The 7,953-nt window shown below is 33.6% G+C and overlaps 1 long non-coding RNA gene across 1 annotated transcript; it reads right to left on the bottom strand.

Annotated features, from left to right (window-relative positions):
* Window positions 1-5,877: 5,877 nt before the first annotated feature.
* Window positions 5,878-7,635, bottom strand: LOC124383359. Its single transcript, XR_006925263.1, has 3 exons — window positions 7,556-7,635; window positions 6,674-6,783; window positions 5,878-6,025 (listed from the first exon to the last, which is right to left on the bottom strand). It is a non-coding gene; the product is annotated as an uncharacterized LOC124383359 (long non-coding RNA).
* Between the last annotated feature and the right edge of the window lie 318 nt (window positions 7,636-7,953).

The raw sequence follows: 7,953 nt of genomic DNA, 5'->3' as shown, positions 1-7,953 counted from the left end.
AGTAAACTATATTTGAAGTATATTACCAGTAATGTTTTATATTTAGTACATCTGTGTGACTAGAAACAGGAAATTGTTTAACTTCATGTTTCACAGTGGTATAAATACGAGGTAACATATAGTTACATGTTCTTAGTCATTCATTTTGGAGTTGTTATTCTGCCAGAGGGCCTGGATATTTTTAGATGCATTGCATCATGGACAAATATCAAGAGAAATGAACACCTGACTGCTTCTGCCAGAATGCTTAAAACATGCCATAGTTAGATCTTCCAACAAGACAATGATCCAAAACCAACACAAAAAAGGTTTTGCCCTAGCCATTTTAACCCCTTTTTACCAATAGACTTTAGTGACAAAGAGATTTTGCAAGCAGGGACATTGAAATTGAAGCGATCTGGGGATATTCTTTATGTAAAAAAATAATGATAGATCCCTTACTATGTATTGTACCACCTCATCAGAAACTATAGAGGAAGAGCTGTTAGGGGTGCCAATGTAGCACACATATTTAACAGACTGTTTATATAAGACTGTTTATATATATTGTTTTGATGGTATCTATTAAAATAGATACAAATGTTCTGTTTAGACCATTTACTGGTAATCATAGAAGACTGCTTTAATATTTTTGTATTGTTATTTGAACTATACTATACTGTATTAATGCAATTTTAATTCAATGATGCTACATAAATGTAGAAACTTGTAATATATTGTAATTCCCCCTATACTGAAGTGCTCTTAAAAGATTTATCTACTGATTTTGATACACATTTTTTCTTCCCACTTTTATTCTTTCCTGCAGGAACTTTTCTTCCTCATTACACAACATATCCATCATCCAAGCTCCAATCTGGCTGTGTTGAGCTGATTGTTCTGTGACCCTGCTCTGTTCATGCCCAGCACAGTGTTTACTTTATACTTTCAGTGAAATGTAAAAGATGATCCATCATTATTCATTCTGGATATATTAAGACATATAGGTACAAAATGCATGATTTTAAAACATATTTTAAATTCAGACTTTACAAACACTGGGGAGGCACAAAGATGCAATGTGTAAATCTTTACCCATAACTGTTATTTATATTATATTCTACATTCTTTTTATTTGGCTGCTATATTGTTTGATCATTATGCAATTAAATAGTTGATTAATTATGAGAGCATCCAATCTGTAAATTTAGTTTTTTTTATAAATTTGTGGTTAAAACCCATAATGTACATTTTCCTTACACTCCTGGCTAAATAACACCATTTATTATTAATATAATAAATAAATAATCCTTTTGTGCTTGCAATAAGGCCGAAGGCTATTTTTTTTTTTTTATCAAATGTTTTGACACATGCACATGCACACACACACACACACACACACACACACACACACACACACACACACATATACACCTTGTGCCTCAGAACCATGCTTGTGCACATATGTAAAATTAGCAAGTCATATGTCCCTGGGACCACGTACTGAGGAGCCAGGACACACACTGTAATTTATAATCGAGGATGTGGGAGGTAATGAGTGTAAATGAGTGTTATTTCAGGAGCAAAGAAAGAATTGAAGTAGTAGATGGGAACATTACCCAGCATTCATGATAGGCTATGCATAGATAGTCTGGTCAATAAAATAATAACTAATTCTTGTTTTATATTATGCACATACTCTGCTTTTAATATTTTGTGTATTGTTTACTAAACAATATATTTTAATATTATAGCACTATAGTTTAAAATGTGTGTTTTTGTCAAAAGATTTTGATTAAATTGATTATTGATTAAGATTTTGATTAAGTTAACTGATTGCAAATCAGAGGTTTATATAAATTTACCCATTCTAATATATACCGTATTTTAAGCTGCTACTTTTTCCCCACATTTTGAACCCCGCGGCTTAAACAACGAAGCGGCTAATTTATGGATTTTTCTTGGGTTTTTCCTGGTTTCACAAACTTCAAGCCAAAAAACTGAGCGACATAACATTAGACCAATGAAATTTCTGAACGTAAATGAAAAAACGCACCTCACCTGTGTTCTGAGCTGCACGGCATCGGGAGAAAAACTTCCACCAGTGGTGCACAACGATGACAAAAGATAAACTCCCCAGAGAAACAGTGGTACCTTGACCTATGAGTTTAATTCGTTCTGTGGACGAGCTCGTATCTCAATTTTTCTCGCACATCAAATCAGTTTTCCATATTGAAAATACTTAAAATAGCATTAATCCGTTCCAACCCTCAAAAATAACACCCCGTTTTTATGTTTCATGATATTAAATTGGAAAATACATTTCTAAATAACAAATCTTGTATAAAAACATAATAGAAAGAGTATGTAAAGATATAATAAGGTTTTATTCAGTGTATTTTCCTTGGAGATGAGACGACTTGAGCTAACGAAAATGCTGGTGGGGTGTGTGTGTGTGTGGAGGGGGGATAGAGGTGATAAGCGGAGGCGGAGGGAAAACTCGTTTTTTACTATAACTTCTGCACACTACGTATCCCTAAACTTTAAAATTTTTACTTTTTCTTCTTTGCTTATCTTAATTTTCGTCACAATCTTCGCTTTTTGGCTTCGCTTCGCCATCTAGCAGCGGCGTCTCGAGCTCGTACCTCAATTTTTTGCTCGTGTAACAAAGCAAAAAAATCGACCGAGTGACCGCTCGTACCTCGGAAAACTCTTACATTAATGCACTCGTAGGTCAAGGTACCACTGTAGTTGTGAAAGGAAGGAGGAAGACAGTGAACAATGACTTACTTGGTCGGCTACTGTTTAGATACAAGCCGTTGTAACGCATTGAGTCTGGGTGAAGGGAGAGCTCGCTAGCTCCAGTTGCAACAGAAATCATATAAGCACAGACAGGTTTCCAAAACACGTGCTTTTTATTTTTCTTGGCAACAGCGTTATGGGTTAGTCAAAGAAACTTAGAAATGAGCATCAGAAAATAAAAAGGACATAATCCTCAGTCTTACACACACGCAGTAATACCGGAAGAATGCAGTGGTAGGCTATTCCCAAAATACCGCTATGCTCCTAATAGAAGCGCAACATATTGCATTTAGTGTCTTTCGTTAAAGCCTGTGTAAAGTTCATTAGTTTCAGTGTAGGCTTATAGACAGGTGCGGCTTATTTATGTTAAAAATAAAAATCTTTGTCAAATTCAGTTTTCAGTTTTCAGGCTTATATAAGGGTGCGCTTTATAGTCCAGAAATTACGGTAATTATTTCTATAGTAACAGCTTATTTTTATATTGTTTTTTTTCTTTTAAAAAAATATACTAGAAATCTCATCACATCACAAGTGAATAAATTTATGGGACTCTTCTGAGTTTTCCATTACAGCGTTAATAAAACAGGAAATTTACTTGTTTCTCAGATGCTCCACAACTTCAAATGTCATTAAATTGATAACCGTAGGATTTTTTTTTAATACTTCTACTACTAATACTACTATTAATAGCAATAGGAATAATAATTGTAAAAATAATAGTTGTTGGTGTTGTTAAAAGAATAAATTACTATTATTTTTCTACAAAAGGATGCCATTATGACTCTAATTGCCACTGAAGACATACAGTGATTTTCACCCTATTTATTTGTGGCACAGCCTGCTGGGAGTGCTCTCACACACACACACACACACACAGACACACACACTATTGATAACGGGATATGTAAAATAATTACTTTTAGTCATTTTGGGCTTTTTATATTCAAATTAATAAGCTATATACATTTTAATGAAAATGAACAATAAACCTATTTAGCCAGTTTAAAATGTAATATCTCTGGCATGACTGCGAAGAGTAGGGAAAATTAGGGAAAATGGTTTGGCAACATAAACCCTGAATGAAGGTACACACTCCAACATCCATTTGGATCCTTTTATTCATCTCAATGTCGATTCTAGCGAAAAGCTTATAATGCTTGGGGTAAAACTGTTAATAAATGAGCCATATCACCTAATCTGTTGGACTTTCCTCCAAAAGGTGAGGTTGACAATAACTTAATTCAGTGAGTAATTCCTTAAGGCCTTCCCTCCAAAATTGGTTGAGGAAAATGGAAACATAACAGTCACCAATGTTACAGATAAAAAAATATAATTAGGTGAACCTTAGTACTACAAATAATGGAGGTTAGTTATATTATGAACTAGTCAATGGAAGACTGGCAATTATTAAAGAAATGAAGAAATTCATTAAGTATGTCCATTTAAAGCGATTGCATTCACCCTGTCACAATGAGTAAATATTTATAATTATATGAGTGTGAATTTAAAGTCATACTCTGATAAATAAAATGCAGTTATTCTGTAGGACTAGGTCATTAGCTGAAAACTTGAGAGTGATGTTTATAAACAGCTGCACTGGTGACCTGAATACAGAATCTCTAAAGAAACACCTAAATAAAGCAATAAAGCATTTTGATTTATGTGCTGCAAATAAGGCCTCAGCTGCAATTATTTAATGTTGTTGAGTGGCTTTCATGGCATATACCATATACTATTTTATATGGGTAAATAATTTGACAGAGAAAAAGTAAAAAAAAAAAATAGTTTAATTATACTTATTACATAACTCATAGTTGTAACTGAATAAAATATTGAAAACAAATAATATTTTAACATACTAAACAATTATACCAATATATAAACAATACATTTTTTCCAGACATCTTTGTAGTTTGTTCAGATGCAACTTTGCAAACCTAAGCCATGCGGCCATGTCCTTTTTAGAGATAAGAGACTTTCTGATGGCAAACCATCTAAAAAACATGCTTTTCCGTCTTCTTTTATTTATATAGTCTTGAACGTTAACTTTTAACACGCTAAGACCTGCAGAGTCTGTGATGTACAATTACTTTGGGGTTTTTGCTAATTCCTCTGAGCATTGCATAGTCTGACCTTGGAGTAAAATTGCTAGGATGCTTTCTCCTGGATAGATAAAAAAGGGCCTTCAACCTTTCCCAGATTGATGAGCAGTAACAATAGCTTGCGTAAGATCTTTCCACCTTGGCATTGTGCTAACACTCACCTGAATGATCCAGATCAGATCATAAGTGAGCTTTTTAATAGAGTTAACTATTTAAGTGTATTCAACTAGACATGATGGAGACACATACATGACTGCACAAATATCACAATAACACATTATATAAATGTAATTGTATTTATATAGCCAGCTACAATATGCTGCTCAGTGTTTATAGTAGGATCAAGCCCACCACCTGAATTGGTGATTCTTCCACTTGGGAAAAGTCACCCCCATTTTGAATGTCAAAACATTATGCAATCCCATAATTCCATTTTTCTATATATAAAGCTAAGTACCTTGTTAAGTAAATGTTTTTAAAAAAAATATTTAAAAAAAGTGTAGTCAAGGTTTATTAGTTAGGTTAAATTAATTATAATTATAAATTTGGTTTATTATTTATAATATAACAGAGAAAGAATGCAATAATATACATACATTTTAAAAACAGCCTGGGCCTTTATCTGAATATTATTGCTTAGTCCATTTTTTCCACCATGTTCTGTGAAATGCCACAGTTCAATGATAAATGGCAGTGGCTAAGGTCCAGGGGATTTGTCGCTCCAAATTTCACCTGTTCATCTGATATGCCGAGTATTATTATAAAATAAATTTAAAAAACACAGGACATACACCTACACACATACACAAATATATGCTATACACATTTATTTGAAAACACGTTATAAAATATGCATGTGCATATTCACACTCTGTACCTATTCACATTTTAAAATATAGATTTAATATACATTAGGAAACAGAGTGCACAAAGGAGTATAAGGAGTGTGCTCCTTTGCATAGATTATCATAGTGAAATGTAGTTATAACTGAATTTCATCGCAATATGAGAGTGCCCGGGGCATGTGGGAACTGGCATATTGGCTGCAGTTGAGTCAGAAGAGTATATATGCCAGCTTTCAATGTCTCTATAAACATGCATATTGTATTAATCTCTCCATCCAGAATGTGGATACATACTCCCTTAAAAGATAAGAATGGCTCAGTCATTATTAATTCATAATTAAGAATTATTTGCTCCCTAAAAGGGCTCTACTTGGAACCTTGGTGCTTAATTTATAAAACAGGGTGTTCTGGAAAACCAAAGAGGAACACTGTAGAAACATCTGTGCTCCATGCAATTCAGTCTATTGCAGTAGTGCGGAATGCTGTCATATAAACATAAGAGCATAGGAATAATAACCTTCTTGGTACAATCAGTGAGTGCAGCCATTAAGTGGATAATATGCAAAATAGGTTAAGCTTTGAAAGTATTTTACATTCAGACCAGGTGACATACATATGTAGAAATTGTAGACTTTTTAATATGTGGACCCCATTATATTGCATTATATTATTTTATTATAACTAAATATCATTCAGCAAATTAATGTGCAGGTACACATGGTGTCATTTATGATTATGTTTGTTTGTCCAGTTATTTTTGGTCCCTTTTAATTAAGTAAGTGCGGTAAATTATATTATTTGAAAATTATATATTCGGTGAAATATCAAATATTTCTGAAACTTCTAAAAATGGTTGCAATCCCTTATTGTACCAGGGTCATTTCTGTGCTTAGTTCTAGATGACAGCATTCAGCACTTCTGTATTAGGCTAGTTAAAGCTCTTACATCATTGTTGAGGCCAGACATTTTAAGAAGAAGCCACGGGCCAATAACATCTGTTCACAGGCCACATATGCCCCTTTGGCCAGACTTTAGATACTGCTGCTGGAGGAAACCTGGAGGAGTAGTGCATATTTCTGCCGTGTTATTCTTTTCAGTATATGTTTAGCTTTTTTGGAACTCTTTCAGGTAGGAAAACACATTGTATTAGGGTTTTAAATAGAGTTCTCTCATACTGTGCATACTGGCTCTATTTCTCATGTGATAAAATCCTTCTTTATACACTAAAACTTTTGGTGTAAATTTACAGTAAAATATTCGCAGCCAGCTTGCCAGCCCCTGTATTTATTTATTTTTTTACCAGACTAATACCAAAATCACCATATACCAAATACAGTCATACTGTAATATCACAATTTGACAGTGTTATACTGTCCAGTCAACAAGAATACATACAGATATTTTTTTTTTTACAATGAATACTTGTTTTATACAGTTAAAGTGCAGTATTAGTATTTACTTTTAACTGTCTTACAAATGGGAACAGATGATACAATTGGACAAGAAAATGGACCAGATTTACAAAAATATATATTCAAATGAAAGTGAAATTGAGCACCGGACATCATCTTACATAGTGGATCATTATCAGATCATTCAGCCTAAACAAAAAATTGTAATTGTATGAGGGTTATATAGCAACTTTTGTTGTATAACATGAATTGTCAGAGTTAAAGGGTGACTTCTCTGAAGTCCAGAATGCAATGTTTTTTTACAGAATGCTAAAAGGAAAATAGAAAACTGTATATTTTCAGCCACTCTGTAACATTTCAATCTTGATACTCTTTTATGGAAATACAAAAATTAGAATGAAATTAGGGAAATTACCTGAAAATGTATAGTAAATAGTCACTGTGGAGAGCTCACTTGTTTACGGTGTAGCGAAGGGGAGGCAAGAAACAAAAAAGGTCTGCCGTTTACTTTCAGTTTATTTTTCAGCGTTTTAACGCACATAAATTGTTTCTCTTTATCTTCAGGTTTTCTTCTCTCTCAATCTTTATCTGTAGCTCAGTGCAATAGAGAACATTCATTAGTTGATTCACGCACAGGTGTGTGATCCTTAGCTCGCTCCTTCTCAAGCTCCGCCCTCCATTCACAAACCGGCGCTCGACCACGCCCCCAGCTTCGACAGTCACAATGTACAAATATTTATATTCCTGTCAAAAGCACACATAATTTTTTATAAATATAATTCAGTACATTTTTATTTGTGTTACATATGTGCT

Source organism: Silurus meridionalis, chromosome 3 (genome assembly GCF_014805685.1).
Source record: "Silurus meridionalis isolate SWU-2019-XX chromosome 3, ASM1480568v1, whole genome shotgun sequence".
Taxonomy (NCBI): Eukaryota; Metazoa; Chordata; class Actinopteri; order Siluriformes; family Siluridae; genus Silurus; species Silurus meridionalis.
The sequence above is the reverse complement of the archived record's forward strand: the minus strand, read 5'-3'. Positions and strand labels throughout refer to the sequence as shown.